Genomic DNA, 21,561 nt, shown 5'->3' with positions numbered 1-21,561 from the left:
TGTAAAATGTTGCAATTATTTCATTGTTTGGACTTGTTTTCTGTTTTTCTGTTTACTTGCCTATTGGAGTGAGTTAAGCTCATCTGGAGATTTTCCATTTTTTTCTCCTGCCACATGATATAAACCTAAAAAGTGAACATAACATCTTTACAATGTTACTTCTGGACACTCAGTGTAAAATGTTGCAATTATTTCATTGTTTGGACTTGTTTCCTGTTTTTCTATGTTTACTTGCCTATTGGAGTGAGTTAAGCTCATTTGGAGATTTTCCATTTTTTTCTCCTGCCACATGATATAAACTTAAAAAAATGAACATAACATCTTTACAATGTTACTTCTGGACACTCAGTGTAAAATGTTGCAATGATTTCATTGTTTGGACTTGTTTTCTGTTTTTCTATGTTTACTTGCCTATTGGAGTGAGTTAAGCTCATTTGGAGATTTTCCATTTTTTTCTCCTTCCACATGATATAAACCTTAACAAGTGAACATAACATCTTTACAATGTTACTTCTGGACACTCAGTGTAAAATGTTGCAATTAATTCATTGTTTGGACTTGTTTTCTGTTTTTCTATGTTTACTTGCCTATTGGAGTGAGTTAAGCTCATTTGGAGATTTTCCATTTTTTTCTCCTGCCACATGATATAAACTTAAAAAAATGAACATAACATCTTTACAATGTTACTTCTGGACACTCGGTGTAAAATGTTGCAATGATTTCATTGTTTGGACTTGTTTTCTGTTTTTCTATGTTTACTTGCCTATTGGAGTGAGTTAAGCTCATTTGGAGATTTTCCATTTTTTTCTCCTGCCACATGATATAAACCTAAAAAGTGAACATAACATCTTTACAATGTTACTTCTGGACACTCGGTGTAAAATATTGCAATTATTTCATTGTTTGGACTTGCTTTCTGTTTTTCTATGTTTACTTGCCTATTGGAGTGAGTTAAGCTCATTTGGAGATTTTCCATTTTTTTCTCCTTCCACATGATATAAACCTTAACAAGTGAACATAACATCTTTACAATGTTACTTCTGGACACTCAGTGTAAAATGTTGCAATTATTTCATTGTTTGGACTTGTTTTCTGTTTTTCTATGTTTATGTGTTCATCAGAGTGAGTTAAGCTCATTTGGAGATTTTCCATTTTTTTCTCCTGCCACATGATATAAACCTTAAAAAGTGAACATAACATCTCTACAATGTTACTTCTGGACACTCAGTGTAAAATGTTGCAATTATTTCATTGTTTGGACTTGTTTTCTGTTTTTCTATGTTTACTTGTGCACTGGAGTGAGTTAAGCTCATTTGGAGATTTTCCATTTTTTTCTCCTGCCACATGATATAAACCTTAAAAAGTGAACATAACATCTTTACAATGTTACCTCTTGACACTAAATGTAAAATATTGCAATTATTTCATTGTTTGGACTTGTTTTCTGTTTTTCTATGTTTACTGTGCACTGGAGTGAGTTAAGCTCATTTGGAGATTTTCCATTTTTTTCTCCTGCCACATGATATAAACCTTAAAAAGTGAACATAACATCTTTACAATGTTACCTCTTGACACTAAATGTAAAATATTGCAATTATTTCATTGTTTGGACTTGTTTCCTGTTTTTCTATGTTTACTTGCCTATTGGAGTGAGTTAAGCTCATTTGGAGATTTTCCATTTTTTTCTCCTGCCACATGATATAAACTTAAAAAAATGAACATAACATCTTTACAATGTTACTTCTGGACACTCGGTGTAAAATGTTGCAACGATTTCATTGTTTGGACTTGTTTTCTGTTTTTCTATGTTTACTTGCCTATTGGAGTGAGTTAAGCTCATTTGGAGATTTTCCATTTTTTTCTCCTGCCACATGATATAAACCTAAAAAGTGAACATAACATCTTTACAATGTTACTTCTGGACACTCAGTGTAAAATGTTGCAATTATTTCATTGTTTGGACTTGTTTTCTGTTTTTCTATGTTTACTTGCCTATTGGAGTGAGTAGCTCATTTGTTGCTCATTTGGAGATTTTCCATTTTTTTCTCCTTCCACATGATATAAACCTTAACAAGTGAACATAACATCTTTACAATGTTACTTCTGGACACGCAGTGTAAAATGTTGCAATTATTTTATTGTTTGGACTTGTTTTCTGTTTTTCTATGTTTACTTGCCTATTGGAGTGAGTTAAGCTCATTTGGAGATTTTCCATTTTTTTCTCCTGCCACATGATATAAACCTAAAAAGTGAACATAACATCTTTACAATGTTACTTCTGGACACTCAGTGTAAAATGTTGCAATTATTTCATTGTTTGGACTTGTTTTCTGTTTTTCTATGTTTACTTGCCTATTGGAGTGAGTTAAGCTCATTTGGAGATTTTCCATTTTTTTCTCCTTCCACATGATATAAACCTTAACAAGTGAACATAACATCTTTACAATGTTACTTCTGGACACGCAGTGTAAAATGTTGCAATTATTTCATTGTTTGGACTTGTTTCCTGTTTTTCTATGTTTACTTGCCTATTGGAGTGAGTTAAGCTCATTTGGAGATTTTCCATTTTTTACTCCTGCCACATGATATAAACCTAAAAAGTGAACATAACATCTTTACAATGTTACTTCTGGACACTCAGTGCAAAATGTTGCAATTATTTCATTGTTTGGACTTGTTTTCTGTTTTTCTATGTTTACTTGCCTATTGGAGTGAGTTAAGCTCATTTGGAGATTGTCCATTTATTTCTCCTGCCACATGATATAAACCTTAAAAAGTGAACATAACATCTTTACAATGTTACTTCTGGACACTCAGTGTAAAATGTTGCAATTATTTCATTGTTTGGACTTGTTTTCTGTTTTTCTGTTTACTTGCCTATTGGAGTGAGTTAAGCTCATTTGGAGATTTTCCATTTTTTTCTCCTTCCACATGATATAAACCTTAACAAGTGAACATAACATCTTTACAATGTTACTTCTGGACACTCAGTGTAAAATGTTGCAATTATTTCATTGTTTGGACTTGTTTTCTGTTTTTCTATGTTTATGTGTTCATCAGAGTGAGTTAAGCTCATTTGGAGATTTTCCATTTTTTTCTCCTGCCACATGATATAAACCTTAAAAAGTGAACATAACATCTCTACAATGTTACTTCTGGACACTCAGTGTAAAATGTTGCAATTATTTCATTGTTTGGACTTGTTTTCTGTTTTTCTATGTTTACTTGTGCACTGGAGTGAGTTAAGCTCATTTGGAGATTTTCCATTTTTTTCTCCTGCCACATGATATAAACCTTAAAAAGTGAACATAACATCTTTACAATGTTACCTCTTGACACTAAATGTAAAATATTGCAATTATTTCATTGTTTGGACTTGTTTTCTGTTTTTCTATGTTTACTGTGCACTGGAGTGAGTTAAGCTCATTTGGAGATTTTCCATTTTTTTCTCCTGCCACATGATATAAACCTTAAAAAGTGAACATAACATCTTTACAATGTTACCTCTTGACACTAAATGTAAAATATTGCAATTATTTCATTGTTTGGACTTGTTTCCTGTTTTTCTATGTTTACTTGCCTATTGGAGTGAGTTAAGCTCATTTGGAGATTTTCCATTTTTTTCTCCTGCCACATGATATAAACTTAAAAAAATGAACATAACATCTTTACAATGTTACTTCTGGACACTCGGTGTAAAATGTTGCAACGATTTCATTGTTTGGACTTGTTTTCTGTTTTTCTATGTTTACTTGCCTATTGGAGTGAGTTAAGCTCATTTGGAGATTTTCCATTTTTTTCTCCTGCCACATGATATAAACCTAAAAAGTGAACATAACATCTTTACAATGTTACTTCTGGACACTCAGTGTAAAATGTTGCAATTATTTCATTGTTTGGACTTGTTTTCTGTTTTTCTATGTTTACTTGCCTATTGGAGTGAGTAGCTCATTTGTTGCTCATTTGGAGATTTTCCATTTTTTTCTCCTTCCACATGATATAAACCTTAACAAGTGAACATAACATCTTTACAATGTTACTTCTGGACACGCAGTGTAAAATGTTGCAATTATTTTATTGTTTGGACTTGTTTTCTGTTTTTCTATGTTTACTTGCCTATTGGAGTGAGTTAAGCTCATTTGGAGATTTTCCATTTTTTTCTCCTGCCACATGATATAAACCTAAAAAGTGAACATAACATCTTTACAATGTTACTTCTGGACACTCAGTGTAAAATGTTGCAATTATTTCATTGTTTGGACTTGTTTTCTGTTTTTCTATGTTTACTTGCCTATTGGAGTGAGTTAAGCTCATTTGGAGATTTTCCATTTTTTTCTCCTTCCACATGATATAAACCTTAACAAGTGAACATAACATCTTTACAATGTTACTTCTGGACACGCAGTGTAAAATGTTGCAATTATTTCATTGTTTGGACTTGTTTCCTGTTTTTCTATGTTTACTTGCCTATTGGAGTGAGTTAAGCTCATTTGGAGATTTTCCATTTTTTACTCCTGCCACATGATATAAACCTAAAAAGTGAACATAACATCTTTACAATGTTACTTCTGGACACTCAGTGCAAAATGTTGCAATTATTTCATTGTTTGGACTTGTTTTCTGTTTTTCTATGTTTACTTGCCTATTGGAGTGAGTTAAGCTCATTTGGAGATTGTCCATTTATTTCTCCTGCCACATGATATAAACCTTAAAAAGTGAACATAACATCTTTACAATGTTACTTCTGGACACTCAGTGTAAAATGTTGCAATTATTTCATTGTTTGGACTTGTTTTCTGTTTTTCTGTTTACTTGCCTATTGGAGTGAGTTAAGCTCATCTGGAGATTTTCCATTTTTTTCTCCTGCCACATGATATAAACCTAAAAAGTGAACATAACATCTTTACAATGTTACTTCTGGACACTCAGTGTAAAATGTTGCAATTATTTCATTGTTTGGACTTGTTTCCTGTTTTTCTATGTTTACTTGCCTATTGGAGTGAGTTAAGCTCATTTGGAGATTTTCCATTTTTTTCTCCTTCCACATGATATAAACCTTAACAAGTGAACATAACATCTTTACAATGTTACTTCTGGACACTCAGTGTAAAATGTTGCAATTATTTCATTGTTTGGACTTGTTTTCTGTTTTTCTATGTTTACTTGCCTATTGGAGTGAGTTAAGCTCATTTGGAGATTTTCCATTTTTTTCTCCTGCCACATGATATAAACCTTAAAAAGTGAACATAACATCTTTACAATGTTACTTCTGGACACTCAGGGTAAAATGTTGCAATTATTTCATTGTTTGGACTTGTTTTCTGTTTTTCTATGTTTACTTGTGCACTGGAGTGAGTTAAGCTCATTCGGAGATTTTCCATTTTTTTCTCCTGCCACATGATATAAACCTTAAAAAGTGAACATAACATCTTTACAATGTTACTTCTGGACACTCAGTGTACAATGTTGCAATTATTTCATTGTTTGGACTTGTTTTCTGTTTTTCTATGTTTATGTGTTCATCAGAGTGAGTTAAGCTCATTTGGAGATTTTCCATTTTTTTCTCCTGCCACATGATATAAACCTTAACAAGTGAACATAACATCTTTACAATGTTACTTCTGGACACTCAGTGTAAAATGTTGCAATTATTTCATTGTTTGGACTTGTTTTCTGTTTTTCTATGTTTATGTGTTCATCAGAGTGAGTTAAGCTCATTTGGAGATTTTCCATTTTTTTCTCCTGCCACATGATATAAACCTTAAAAAGTGAACATAACATCTTCACAATGTTACTTCTGGACACTCAGTGTAAAATGTTGCAATTATTTCATTGTTTGGACTTGTTTTCTGTTTTTCTATGTTTATGTGTACATTAGAGTGAGTTAAGCTCATTTGGAGATTTTCCATTTTTTTCTCCTTCCACATGATATAAACCTTAACAAGTGAACATAACATCTTTACAATGTTACTTCTGGACACGCAGTGTAAAATGTTGCAATTATTTTATTGTTTGGACTTGTTTTCTGTTTTTCTATGTTTACTTGCCTATTGGAGTGAGTTAAGCTCATTTGGAGATTTTCCATTTTTTTTCTCCTGCCACATGATATAAACCTAAAAAGTGAACATAACATCTTTACAATGTTACTTCTGGACACTCAGTGTAAAATGTTGCAATTATTTCATTGTTTGGACTTGTTTTCTGTTTTTCTATGTTTACTTGCCTATTGGAGTGAGTTAAGCTCATTTGGAGATTTTCCATTTTTTTCTCCTTCCACATGATATAAACCTTAACAAGTGAACATAACATCTTTACAATGTTACTTCTGGACACGCAGTGTAAAATGTTGCAATTATTTCATTGTTTGGACTTGTTTTCTGTTTTTCTATGTTTACTTGCCTATTGGAGTGAGTTAAGCTCATTTGGAGATTGTCCATTTATTTCTCCTGCCACATGATATAAACCTTAAAAAGTGAACATAACATCTTTACAATGTTACTTCTGGACACTCAGTGTAAAATGTTGCAATTATTTCATTGTTTGGACTTGTTTTCTGTTTTTCTGTTTACTTGCCTATTGGAGTGAGTTAAGCTCATCTGGAGATTTTCCATTTTTTTCTCCTGCCACATGATATAAACCTAAAAAGTGAACATAACATCTTTACAATGTTACTTCTGGACACTCAGTGTAAAATGTTGCAATTATTTCATTGTTTGGACTTGTTTCCTGTTTTTCTATGTTTACTTGCCTATTGGAGTGAGTTAAGCTCATTTGGAGATTTTCCATTTTTTTCTCCTTCCACATGATATAAACCTTAACAAGTGAACATAACATCTTTACAATGTTACTTCTGGACACTCAGTGTAAAATGTTGCAATTATTTCATTGTTTGGACTTGTTTTCTGTTTTTCTATGTTTACTTGCCTATTGGAGTGAGTTAAGCTCATTTGGAGATTTTCCATTTTTTTCTCCTGCCACATGATATAAACCTTAAAAAGTGAACATAACATCTTTACAATGTTACTTCTGGACACTCAGGGTAAAATGTTGCAATTATTTCATTGTTTGGACTTGTTTTCTGTTTTTCTATGTTTACTTGTGCACTGGAGTGAGTTAAGCTCATTCGGAGATTTTCCATTTTTTTCTCCTGCCACATGATATAAACCTTAAAAAGTGAACATAACATCTTTACAATGTTACTTCTGGACACTCAGTGTACAATGTTGCAATTATTTCATTGTTTGGACTTGTTTTCTGTTTTTCTATGTTTATGTGTTCATCAGAGTGAGTTAAGCTCATTTGGAGATTTTCCATTTTTTTCTCCTGCCACATGATATAAACCTTAACAAGTGAACATAACATCTTTACAATGTTACTTCTGGACACTCAGTGTAAAATGTTGCAATTATTTCATTGTTTGGACTTGTTTTCTGTTTTTCTATGTTTATGTGTTCATCAGAGTGAGTTAAGCTCATTTGGAGATTTTCCATTTTTTTCTCCTGCCACATGATATAAACCTTAAAAAGTGAACATAACATCTTCACAATGTTACTTCTGGACACTCAGTGTAAAATGTTGCAATTATTTCATTGTTTGGACTTGTTTTCTGTTTTTCTATGTTTATGTGTACATTAGAGTGAGTTAAGCTCATTTGGAGATTTTCCATTTTTTTCTCCTGCCACATGATATAAACCTTAAAAAAGTGAACATAACATCTTTACAATGTTACTTCTGGACACTCAGTGTAAAAATGTTGCAATTATTTTATTGTTTGGACTTGTTTCCTGTTTTTCAACGTTTACTTGCCTATTGGAGTGAGTTAAGCTCATTTGGAGATTTTCCATTTTGTTCTCCTGCCACATGATATAAACCTTAAAAAGTGAACATAACATCTTTACAATGTTACTTCTGGACACTCTGTGTAAAATGTTGCAATTATTTCATTGTTTGGACTTGTTTTCTGTTTTTCTATGTTTACTTGCCTATTGGAGTGAGTTAAGCTCATTTGGAGATTTTCCATTTTTTTCTCCTGCCACATGATATAAACCTAAAAAGTGAACATAACATCTTTACAATGTTACTTCTGGACACTCAGTGTAAAATGTTGCAATTATTTCATTGTTTGGACTTGTTTTCTGTTTTTCTATGTTTACTGTGCACTGGAGTGAGTTAAGCTCATTTGGAGATTTTCCATTTTTTTCTCCTGCCACATGATATAAACCTTAAAAAGTGAACATAACATCTTTACAATGTTACCTCTTGACACTAAATGTAAAATATTGCAATTATTTCATTGTTTGGACTTGTTTCCTGTTTTTCTATGTTTACTTGCCTATTGGAGTGAGTTAAGCTCATTTGGAGATTTTCCATTTTTTTCTCCTGCCACATGATATAAACTTAAAAAAATGAACATAACATCTTTACAATGTTACTTCTGGACACTCGGTGTAAAATGTTGCAACGATTTCATTGTTTGGACTTGTTTTCTGTTTTTCTATGTTTACTTGCCTATTGGAGTGAGTTAAGCTCATTTGGAGATTTTCCATTTTTTTCTCCTGCCACATGATATAAACCTAAAAAGTGAACATAACATCTTTACAATGTTACTTCTGGACACTCAGTGTAAAATGTTGCAATTATTTCATTGTTTGGACTTGTTTTCTGTTTTTCTATGTTTACTTGCCTATTGGAGTGAGTTGCTCATTTGTTGCTCATTTGGAGATTTTCCATTTTTTTCTCCTTCCACATGATATAAACCTTAACAAGTGAACATAACATCTTTACAATGTTACTTCTGGACACGCAGTGTAAAATGTTGCAATTATTTCATTGTTTGGACTTGTTTTCTGTTTTTCTATGTTTACTTGCCTATTGGAGTGAGTTAAGCTCATTTGGAGATTTTCCATTTTTTTCTCCTTCCACATGATATAAACCTTAACAAGTGAACATAACATCTTTACAATGTTACTTCTGGACACGCAGTGTAAAATGTTGCAATTATTTCATTGTTTGGACTTGTTTCCTGTTTTTCTATGTTTACTTGCCTATTGGAGTGAGTTAAGCTCATTTGGAGATTTTCCATTTTTTACTCCTGCCACATGATATAAACCTAAAAAGTGAACATAACATCTTTACAATGTTACTTCTGGACACTCAGTGTAAAATGTTGCAATTATTTCATTGTTTGGACTTGTTTTCTGTTTTTCTATGTTTACTTGCCTATTGGAGTGAGTTAAGCTCATTTGGAGATTTTCCATTTATTTCTCCTGCCACATGATATAAACCTTAAAAAGTGAACATAACATCTTTACAATGTTACTTCTGGACACTCAGTGTAAAATGTTGCAATTATTTCATTGTTTGGACTTGTTTTCTGTTTTTCTGTTTACTTGCCTATTGGAGTGAGTTAAGCTCATCTGGAGATTTTCCATTTTTTTCTCCTGCCACATGATATAAACCTAAAAAGTGAACATAACATCTTTACAATGTTACTTCTGGACACTCAGTGTAAAATGTTGCAATTATTTCATTGTTTGGACTTGTTTCCTGTTTTTCTATGTTTACTTGCCTATTGGAGTGAGTTAAGCTCATTTGGAGATTTTCCATTTTTTTCTCCTGCCACATGATATAAACTTAAAAAAATGAACATAACATCTTTACAATGTTACTTCTGGACACTCAGTGTAAAATGTTGCAATGATTTCATTGTTTGGACTTGTTTTCTGTTTTTCTATGTTTACTTGCCTATTGGAGTGAGTTAAGCTCATTTGGAGATTTTCCATTTTTTTCTCCTGCCACATGATATAAACCTAAAAAGTGAACATAACATCTTTACAATGTTACTTCTGGACACTCAGTGTAAAATGTTGCAATTATTTCATTGTTTGGACTTGTTTTCTGTTTTTCTATGTTTACTTGCCTATTGGAGTGAGTTAAGCTCATTTGGAGATTTTCCATTTTTTTCTCCTTCCACATGATATAAACCTTAACAAGTGAACATAACATCTTTACAATGTTACTTCTGGACACGCAGTGTAAAATGTTGCAATTATTTCATTGTTTGGACTTGTTTCCTGTTTTTCTATGTTTACTTGCCTATTGGAGTGAGTTAAGCTCATTTGGAGATTTTCCATTTTTTACTCCTGCCACATGATATAAACCTAAAAAGTGAACATAACATCTTTACAATGTTACTTCTGGACACTCAGTGTAAAATGTTGCAATTATTTCATTGTTTGGACTTGTTTTCTGTTTTTCTATGTTTACTTGCCTATTGGAGTGAGTTAAGCTCATTTGGAGATTTTCCATTTATTTCTCCTGCCACATGATATAAACCTTAAAAAGTGAACATAACATCTTTACAATGTTACTTCTGGACACTCAGTGTAAAATGTTGCAATTATTTCATTGTTTGGACTTGTTTTCTGTTTTTCTGTTTACTTGCCTATTGGAGTGAGTTAAGCTCATCTGGAGATTTTCCATTTTTTTCTCCAGCCACATGATATAAACCTAAAAAGTGAACATAACATCTTTACAATGTTACTTCTGGACACTCAGTGTAAAATGTTGCAATTATTTCATTGTTTGGACTTGTTTTCTGTTTTTCTATGTTTATGTGTTCATCAGAGTGAGTTAAGCTCATTTGGAGATTTTCCATTTTTTTCTCCTGCCACATGATATAAAACTTAAAAAATGAACATAACATCTTTACAGTGTTACTTCTGGACACTCAGTGTAAAATGTTGCAATTATTTCATTGTTTTGACTTGTTTTCTGTTTTTCTACGTTTACTTGCCTATTGGAGTGAGTTAAGCTCATTTGGAGATTTTCCATTTTTTTCTCCTGCCACATGATATAAACTTAAAAAAATGAACATAACATCTTTACAATGTTACTTCTGGACACTCAGTGTAAAATGTTGCAATTATTTCGTTGTTTGGACTTGTTTTCTGTTTTTCTATGTTCACTTGCCTATTGGAGTGAGTTAAGCTCCTTTGGAGATTTTCCATTTTTTTCTCCTGCCACATGATATAAACTTAAAAAAATGAACATAACATCTTTACAATGTTACTTCTGGACACTCAGTGTAAAATGTTGCAATTATTTCATTGTTTGGACTTGTTTTCTGTTTTTCTATGTTTACTTGCCTATTGGAGTGAGTTAAGCTCATTTGGAGATTTTCCATTTTTTTCTCCTTCCACATGATATAAACCTTAACAAGTGAACATAACATCTTTACAATGTTACTTCTGGACACTCAGTGTAAAATGTTGCAATTAATTCATTGTTTGGACTTGTTTTCTGTTTTTCTATGTTTACTTGCCTATTGGAGTGAGTTAAGCTCATTTGGAGATTTTCCATTTTTTTCTCCTGCCACATGATATAAACTTAAAAAAATGAACATAACATCTTTACAATGTTACTTCTGGACACTCGGTGTAAAATGTTGCAATGATTTCATTGTTTGGACTTGTTTTCTGTTTTTCTATGTTTACTTGCCTATTGGAGTGAGTTAAGCTCATTTGGAGATTTTCCATTTTTTTCTCCTGCCACATGATATAAACCTAAAAAGTGAACATAACATCTTTACAATGTTACTTCTGGACACTCAGTGTAAAATGTTGCAATTATTTCATTGTTTGGACTTGTTTTCTGTTTTTCTATGTTTACTTGCCTATTGGAGTGAGTTGCTCATTTGTCGCTCATTTGGAGATTTTCCATTTTTTTCTCCTACCACATGATATAAACCTTAACAAGTGAACATAACATCTTTACAATGTTACTTCTGGACACGCAGTGTAAAATGTTGCAATTATTTCATTGTTTGGACTTGTTTTCTGTTTTTCTATGTTTACTTGTGCACTGGAGTGAGTTAAGCTCATTTGGAGATTTTCCATTTTTTTCTCCTGCCACATGATATAAACCTTAAAAAGTGAACATAACATCTTTACAATGTTACCTCTTGACACTAAATGTAAAATATTGCAATTATTTCATTGTTTGGACTTGTTTCCTGTTTTTCTATGTTTACTTGCCTATTGGAGTGAGTTAAGCTCATTTGGAGATTTTCCATTTTTTTCTCCTGCCACATGATATAAACCTTAAAAAGTGAACATAACATCTTTACAATGTTACTTCTGGACACTCAGTGTAAAATGTTGCAATTATTTCGTTGTTTGGACTTGTTTTCTGTTTTTCTATGTTTATGTGTCCATTAGAGTGAGTTAAGCTCATTTGGAGATTTTCCATTTTTTTCTCCTTCCACATGATATTAACCTTAACAAGTGAACATAACATCTTTACAATGTTACTTCTGGACACTCAGTGTAAAATGTTGCAATTAATTCATTGTTTGGACTTGTTTTCTGTTTTTCTATGTTTATGTGTTCATCAGAGTGAGTTAAGCTCATTTGGAGATTTTCCATTTTTTTCTCCTGCCACATGATATAAACCTTAAAAAGTGAACATAACATCTTTACAATGTTACTTCTGGACACTCAGTGTAAAATGTTGCAATTATTTCATTGTTTGGACTTGTTTTCTGTTTTTCTATGTTTACTTGCCTATTGGAGTGAGTTAAGCTCATTTGGAGATTTTCCATTTTTTTCTCCTTCCACATGATATAAACCTTAACAAGTGAACATAACATCTTTACAATGTTACTTCTGGACACTCAGTGTAAAATTTTGCAATTATTTCATTGTTTGGACTTGTTTTCTGTTTTTCTATGTTTATGTGTACATTAGAGTGAGTTAAGCTCATTTGGAGATTTTCCATTTTTTTCTCCTGCCACATGATATAAACCTAAAAAGTGAACATAACATCTTTACAATGTTACTTCTGGACACTCAGTTTAAAATGTTGCAATTATTTTATTGTTTGGACTTGTTTCCTGTTTTTCAACGTTTACTTGCCTATTGGAGTGAGTTAAGCTCATTTGGAGATTTTCCATTTTTTTCTCCTGCCACATGATATAAACCTTAAAAAGTGAACATAACATCTTTACAATGTTACTTCTGGACACTCTGTGTAAAATGTTGCAATTATTTCATTGTTTGGACTTGTTTTCTGTTTTTCTATGTTTACTTGCCTATTGGAGTGAGTTAAGCTCATTTGGAGATTTTCCATTTTTTTCTCCTGCCACATGATATAAACCTTAAAAAGTGAACATAACATCTTTACAATGTTACTTCTGGACACTCAGTGTAAAATGTTGCAATTATTTCATTGTTTGGACTTGTTTTCTGTTTTTCTATGTTTACTTGCGCACTGGAGTGAGTTAAGCTCATTTGGAGATTTTCCATTTTTTTCTCCTGCCACATGATATAAACTTAAAAAAATGAACATAACATCTTTACAATGTTACTTCTGGACACTCAGTGTACAATTATGCAAATATTTCATTTTTTGGAGCTGTTTACTGTTTTTCTATGTTTATGTGTACATTAGAGTGAGTTAAGCTCATTTGGAGATTTTCCATTTTTTTCTCCTGCCACATGATATAAACCTTAACAAGTGAACATAACATCTTTACAATGTTACTTCTGGACACTCAGGGTAAAATGTTGCAATTTTTTCATTGTTTGGACTTGTTTTCTGTTTTTCTATGTTAACTTGTGCACTGGAGTGAGTTAAGCTCATTTGGAGATTTTCCATTTTTTTCTCCTGCCACATGATATAAACCTTAAAAAGTGAACATAACATCTTTACAATGTTACCTCTTGACACTAAATGTAAAATATTGCAATTATTTCATTGTTTGGACTTGTTTTCTGTTTTTCTATGTTTATGTGTTCATCAGAGTGAGTTAAGCTCATTTGGAGATTTTCCATTTTTTTTTCCTGCCACATGATATAAACCTTTAAAAGTGAACATAACATCTTTACAATGTTACTTCTGGACACTCAGTGTACAATGTTGCAATTATTTCATTGTTTGGACTTGTTTTCTGTTTTTCTATGTTTATGTGTTCATCAGAGTGAGTTAAGCTCATTTGGAGATTTTCCATTTTTTTCTCCTGCCACATGATATAAACCTTAAAAAGTGAACATAACATCTTTACAATGTTACTTCTGGACACTCAGTGTAAAATGTTGCAATTATTTCATTGTTTGGACTTGTTTTCTGTTTTTCTATGTTTATGTGTTCATCAGAGTGAGTTAAGCTCATTTGGAGATTTTCCATTTTTTCTCCTGCCACATGATATAAACCTTAAAAAAGTGAACATAACATCTTTACAATGTTACTTCTGGACACTCAGTGTAAAATGTTGCAATTATTTCATTGTTTGGACTTGCTTTCTGTTTTTCTATGTTTACTTGCCTATTGGAGTGAGTTAAGCTCATTTGGAGATTTTCCATTTTTTTCTCCTTCCACATGATATAAACCTTAACAAGTGAACATAACATCTTTACAATGTTACTTCTGGACACTCAGTGTAAAATGTTGCAATTATTTCATTGTTTGGACTTGTTTTCTGTTTTTCTATGTTTACTTGCCTATTGGAGTGAGTTAAGCTCATTTGGAGATTTTCCATTTTTTTCTCCTTCCACATGATATAAACCTTAACAAGTGAACATAACATCTTTACAATGTTACTTCTGGACACTCAGGGTAAAATGTTGCAATTATTTCATTGTTTGGACTTGTTTTCTGTTTTTCTATGTTTACTTGTGCACTGGAGTGAGTTAAGCTCATTCGGAGATTTTCCATTTTTTTCTCCTGCCACATGATATAAACCTTAAAAAGTGAACATAACATCTTTACAATGTTACTTCTGGACACTCAGTGTACAATGTTGCAATTATTTCATTGTTTGGACTTGTTTTCTGTTTTTCTATGTTTATGTGTTCATCAGAGTGAGTTAAGCTCATTTGGAGATTTTCCATTTTTTTCTCCTGCCACATGATATAAACCTTAAAAAGTGAACATAACATCTTTACAATGTTACTTCTGGACACTCAGTGTAAAATGTTGCAATTATTTCATTGTTTGGACTTGTTTTCTGTTTTTCTATGTTTATGTGTTCATCAGAGTGAGTTAAGCTCATTTGGAGATTTTCCATTTTTTTCTCCTGCAACATGATATAAACCTTAAAAAAGTGAACATAACATCTTTACAATGTTACTTCTGGACACTCAGTGTAAAATGTTGCAATTATTTCATTGTTTGGACTTGCTTTCTGTTTTTCTATGTTTACTTGCCTATTGGAGTGAGTTAAGCTCATTTGGAGATTTTCCATTTTTTTCTCCTTCCACATGATATAAACCTTAACAAGTGAACATAACATCTTTACAATGTTACTTCTGGACACTCAGTGTAAAATGTTGCAATTATTTCATTGTTTGGACTTGTTTTCTGTTTTTCTATGTTTACTTGCCTATTGGAGTGAGTTAAGCTCATTTGGAGATTTTCCATTTTTTTCTCCTGCCACATGATATAAACCTTAAAAAGTGAACATAACATCTTTACAATGTTACTTCTGGACACTCAGGGTAAAATGTTGCAATTATTTCATTGTTTGGACTTGTTTTCTGTTTTTCTATGTTTACTTGTGCACTGGAGTGAGTTAAGCTCATTCGGAGATTTTCCATTTTTTTCTCCTGCCACATGATATAAACCTTAAAAAGTGAACATAACATCTTTACAATGTTACTTCTGGACACTCAGTGTACAATGTTGCAATTATTTCATTGTTTGGACTTGTTTTCTGTTTTTCTATGTTTATGTGTTCATCAGAGTGAGTTAAGCTCATTTGGAGATTTTCCATTTTTTTCTCCTGCCACATGATATAAACCTTAAAAAGTGAACATAACATCTTTACAATGTTACTTCTGGACACTCAGTGTAAAATGTTGCAATTATTTCATTGTTTGGACTTGTTTTCTGTTTTTCTATGTTTATGTGTTCATCAGAGTGAGTTAAGCTCATTTGGAGATTTTCCATTTTTTTCTCCTGCCACATGATATAAACCTTAAAAAGTGAACATAACATCTTTACAATGTTACTTCTGGACACTCAGTGTAAAATGTTGCAATTATTTCATTGTTTGGACTTGTTTTCTGTTTTTCTATGTTTATGTGTACATTAGAGTGAGTTAAGCTCATTTGGAGATTTTCCATTTTTTTCTCCTGCCACATGATATAAACCTTAAAAAAGTGAACATAACATCTTTACAATGTTACTTCTGGACACTCAGTGTAAAAATGTTGCAATTATTTCATTGTTTGGACTTGCTTTCTGTTTTTCTATGTTTACTTGCCTATTGGAGTGAGTTAAGCTCATTTGGAGATTTTCCATTTTTTTCTCCTTCCACATGATATAAACCTTAACAAGTGAACATAACATCTTTACAATGTTACTTCTGGACACTCAGTGTAAAATGTTGCAATTATTTCATTGTTTGGACTTGTTTTCTGTTTTTCTATGTTTACTTGCCTATTGGAGTGAGTTAAGCTCATTTGGAGATTTTCCATTTTTTTCTCCTGCCACATGATATAAACCTAAAAAGTGAACATAACATCTTTACAATGTTACTTCTGGACACTCAGTTTAAAATGTTGCAATTATTTTATTGTTTGGACTTGTTTCCTGTTTTTCAACGTTTACTTGCCTATTGGAGTGAGTTAAGCTCATTTGGAGATTTTCCATTTTGTTCTCCTGCCACATGATATAAACCTTAAAAAGTGAACATAACATCTTTACAATGTTACTTCTGGACACTCTGTGTAAAATGTTGCAATTATTTCATTGTTTGGACTTGTTTTCTGTTTTTCTATGTTTACTTGCCTATTGGAGTGAGTTAAGCTCATTTGGAGATTTTCCATTTTTTTCTCCTGCCACATGATATAAACCTTAAAAAGTGAACATAACATCTTTACAATGTTACTTCTGGACACTCAGGGTAAAATGTTGCAATTATTTCATTGTTTGGACTTGTTTTCTGTTTTTCTATGTTTACTTGTGCACTGGAGTGAGTTAAGCTCATTCGGAGATTTTCCATTTTTTTCTCCTGCCACATGATATAAACCTTAAAAAGTGAACATAACATCTTTACAATGTTACTTCTGGACACTCAGTGTACAATGTTGCAATTATTTCATTGTTTGGACTTGTTTTCTGTTTTTCTATGTTTATGTGTTCATCAGAGTGAGTTAAGCTCATTTGGAGATTTTCCATTTTTTTCTCCTGCCACATGATATAAACCTTAAAAAGTGAACATAACATCTTTACAATGTTACTTCTGGACACTCAGTGTAAAATGTTGCAATTATTTCATTGTTTGGACTTGTTTTCTGTTTTTCTATGTTTATGTGTTCATCAGAGTGAGTTAAGCTCATTTGGAGATTTTCCATTTTTTTCTCCTGCCACATGATATAAACCTTAAAAAGTGAACATAACATCTTTACAATGTTACTTCTGGACACTCAGTGTAAAATGTTGCAATTATTTCATTGTTTGGACTTGTTTTCTGTTTTTCTATGTTTACTTGCCTATTGGAGTGAGTTAAGCTCATTTGGAGATTTTCCATTTTTTTCTCCTTCCACATGATATAAACCTTGACAAGTGAACATAACATCTTTACAATGTTACTTCTGGACACTCAGTGTAAAATTTTGCAATTATTTCATTGTTTGGACTTGTTTTCTGTTTTTCTATGTTAACTTGCCTATTGGAGTGAGTTAAGCTCATTTGGAGATTTTCCATTTTTTTCTCCTGCCACATGATATAAACCTAAAAAGTGAACATAACATCTTTACAATGTTTGTAGAACTTTCTAGCAGGTGCCCAGCGCGTACAGTGCGAAATCAAAGGAATATTGTCATCAAAGCAGTCGTCATCAAAGCTTTGATGACCAAAGTGCTTCTTGTATGTAGCAAATCCTTGATTTGTTTGTCACCATCTGTAAATGATCATCAGAACCTGTATGATTTGCCGGTTTACAACCTATTAATTAGTGTATTAAGTTGTGTTTAGAATAAAACCCCTTAAAGACACTCGAGTTGTCCGCCATACTTGTTCTGGTCGCCCTTTCCAGAGGGTAGTTTATTGAGCTGTAAGGAGCAGCTGGTAAAAAACTGGACAGTTGTAAACCGCTGTCGGGATCGTTGTCGAAGAACACGGTGCCGAGCGGAGAGCACCCGTCGTTGGAGAACAGCGCCGGGACCCCCAAAGACGTCACCACAACGAGCGAGCCAAAGCTGAGGGCCAACGGGGCTGTTAAAGGGCAAAATTTGCCACTACAACAGAGGAGCCGAGGGCAAGAGCTAACGGGGCTGTTAAGGGACGCAAGAAATACTGTAGCAGAGAGTAAAGTGGAGCCGTGTGGACTGCCGGTAAAAAGACCAACAGCCACTTGAGAGGCCACCAAAGTCAACGCTGAGCCGCTGAAAAGGACTAGCAGCTAGTTGCTGACGCTGCTGAGACGTGTCGTCGTGGGCCGAGAACTCGACATCTCAAGGTGAGAAAGTATCGCCAACACAACACCACACCACACGCTACGCCGCTGGCTGCGGGCGTTTCATCACTCAACACTACTAGCTTTGATCCCTTCAATCAGGCATTACCTTCCTGAAGTGAATTAGGAATTGAGATAGAAGTAAAATGGCCGAAGACAAGCCAGGATTGGAAATTCTGGAGCAAGGGTGGTCCAGTGCACAGCGCACCCTTGTGACACATATGTACAAGCTCAATGCCACGGCTAGCGTACAGAAAGAACATGACTCCATGAAAGTTAGAGCAATACTGGACGCTGATTATGAGAAGTTCCTTGAAATCAGCCAACATTATATCGCAGCACTGGAGGGAATGGAGCATTCGACAGATGAAGACGAGTATGGGAAGCGACGGTGCGACACTCAGGCAAAGAGAGACGCCACCATGCACGAGTACCACACCACGGTTGAAATGCTATGGTTCACACAAGCAGAACCGGGCATAGACAACCTTGTAACAAGGTTTAGGTCGGCCCTCGATCGGGCTGAAGCACTCGGTAGGGAAAGGAATGATGTAGTGTCGTTGGTGCAGCAGGAGATCGAAAGTGGGAAACTCGACTTAAAACTCGCCAAACTCAGAGACGCCCTGAGTGGTTGGGCAGGTTATCGTCCGCACGGGTTTGATAAATGGAACCTCTTCCTGTCGTTGGAGGAAGACAAGGAGGACCTGATAAGTGAGTGGACATGCCGGCGGAAACTCCAACGGGAGGCCCCCGTCAGCTCTGCCCCGCCCCTTCACGATGAAAGCACTGAAGATAACCCCCGCAGCTACCCCCCACAGCCTCAACAACGATCGACCGCCTTCGTCGACTTCAGTACAGGACCAGATACCACACTCTTCTTGCCGCCTCAACGCCAATTACAACCGACCACTCCCGTCGACCCCAGCACAGGGCGAGACCCTGCGTTTCACTCACCCCCACAACCCCAGTGGACCCCAAATTTCACCCCGCCTCCAATCCTTACCAGTACACCGAGGCCGCCAAGGCCCAGCTTCCTTGCCGACTCCGGCATGGAACAAAGAAGTGGAGGACCACTCAGCAGGGGGGAAAACAGCTCAATGTGGGCCCGATCCAATGTACAATTCACTCCAGTGAGCTTACCAAAATTTAGTGGGGACAGAAGAGACTATTGGCGTTGGAAGGCCGAATGGCAAAGGTTAGAAGCACAAGCAAACTCGGCGGGGCTATTAGACGTCACGAAGCAGAGTTTGCTAGGAAGTCTGAGTACAACCGTGAAAGATAAACTCAAGACAAAGGATTGCAAGGATGCGGGAGACATCTTTAGAGTACTGGAAAACCGATACGGACATGTTGGTATCACAGCGGCAGAGATCCTGAGAGAAATACATTTTCGACCGAGTGTACAAGCGGGTCAAACAGAAGAGACTTTGGAATTGATCTCAGACGTGGAAAGGGCAATAATAGACCTCACAGACCTGGGGTATAAAGACACCATGAACCACCCCTTAATAACCACGGAGTTAGAGGGCAAACTAACCCCCCGCATGCGTATGGACTGGTTCTCATATGCTCGCAACCGTAACGTCTGCTCGACAAATCATATGGACCTTCTCCTAAATTTCCTACAGGACCAAAAGTCGTTCCTAGAGCTAGATATGGCGGTAAGAGAAATGCCACCCCTCATGGACAAGTACGAGAGGCCTAAAGCCCGCGGCTACCCAATCGGCCGGAAAAAGGAAAGGGAATCTTTTACCGGTGCAACGACCGTTGAGGGGCCATGCGCAGTGTGTGGGGAAGGACATGGAAAAGCCTTATTCCGCTGTAGGGCCTTTAGGAGGGCGACCTCATCGGAAAGAAAGGCTCATGTGAAAAGTACCAAGGCATGCGCAAAGTGTCTTGGAGACCACGGGGTCGATGGCTTCTGCACTTCTAAGTTCCTCTGCACAAAAGCTGAGTGTAGTGAAGGAAATGTCGATCACCACTACCTCCTTTGCCCCACAGCCACCAAGCACGCAACCGTAAGAGAGAAACAGGCTCTATCGGAAGAATTATCCAGTCAAATAGAAGCCCTTAACAAAAAACTCAAGGCGCTAGGCCCCCATAAAGCATTTACAGGCAGAGTGACATCAAGGGTTCACCAAGCTGGAGATGGTGACCCAGATGACTTGAAAGAGCACCCAGGCCTTTTTATGTTCGTGACCGCTAAGGCAGAAGGTGGGGTCAGTCTCGGGACCTTCGTAGATCCTGGTTCTGACACCAATTACATCACACACCAAGCCGCCAGAAAGCTTGGATTGACCGGTACGCCAGCCTCAATGACCATCAGTGGGGTCGATAAGATGAAGATGAAGAATAAAAAGGGAACCAAAAGGTACCGTGTAACAATACAGACACGGACTCCACGGGGCACCCTGAAACTCCACCAAATGATTTGCTACGGATTGGACACTATATGCGAAGTGAGGCACGTGATAGCACCGGAACGTCTACAGCAGTTTTTCCCAGACGTCAAGCTGGAGGAATTAACCCGCCCAGATAAAATCGATCTACTGATCAGTATCCGAGAGGGCTCCATTGCCCCCCATACGCTACAAAAAGTTGGTAACCTGGTGCTATCGGACGGGCCCCTAGGCAAGATTGTGAGTGGAACCCATCCAGCCCTTTTCGAGGATGTGGAGATGGAAGAGCACTTGAGGCATTGTAGGACAGCAGCATGTAGTTCAGGGGTTCTTGAGTGGCTCAAGTGGGACAGTATCGGAGCTGCCTGCACCCCCACATGCGGGGGGTGTCGCTGTGGAAAGTGCCCACCTGGCGGGAAGGAGATGTCCTTGGCTGATGAGAAGGAGCTCGAAATAATAAGGGCCGGTCTGACCTTCAGGGAGAGGGACGCTCACAGCGACCAGTCTCATTGGGACGCCAAGTACCCCTGGAGAGAGGACCCAGCATCCCTCCCTAACAACAGGAAAGCTGTAAAAGCGACATTCCTGAGAACAGAAAAACAACTCATGAAAGACCCCTTGTGGAAGGAAGCTTACTCAAGGCAAGTCCACGACATGGTGGGTAGAGGGGCTGCTGTCAAGCTCACCCAGGGTACGATAGACGGT

The sequence above is a fragment of the Microchirus variegatus genome, assembly GCF_963457635.1.
Source record: "Microchirus variegatus genome assembly, chromosome: 15".
Lineage (NCBI taxonomy): Eukaryota > Metazoa > Chordata > Actinopteri > Pleuronectiformes > Soleidae > Microchirus > Microchirus variegatus.
This window is presented reverse-complemented; position numbering follows the sequence as displayed.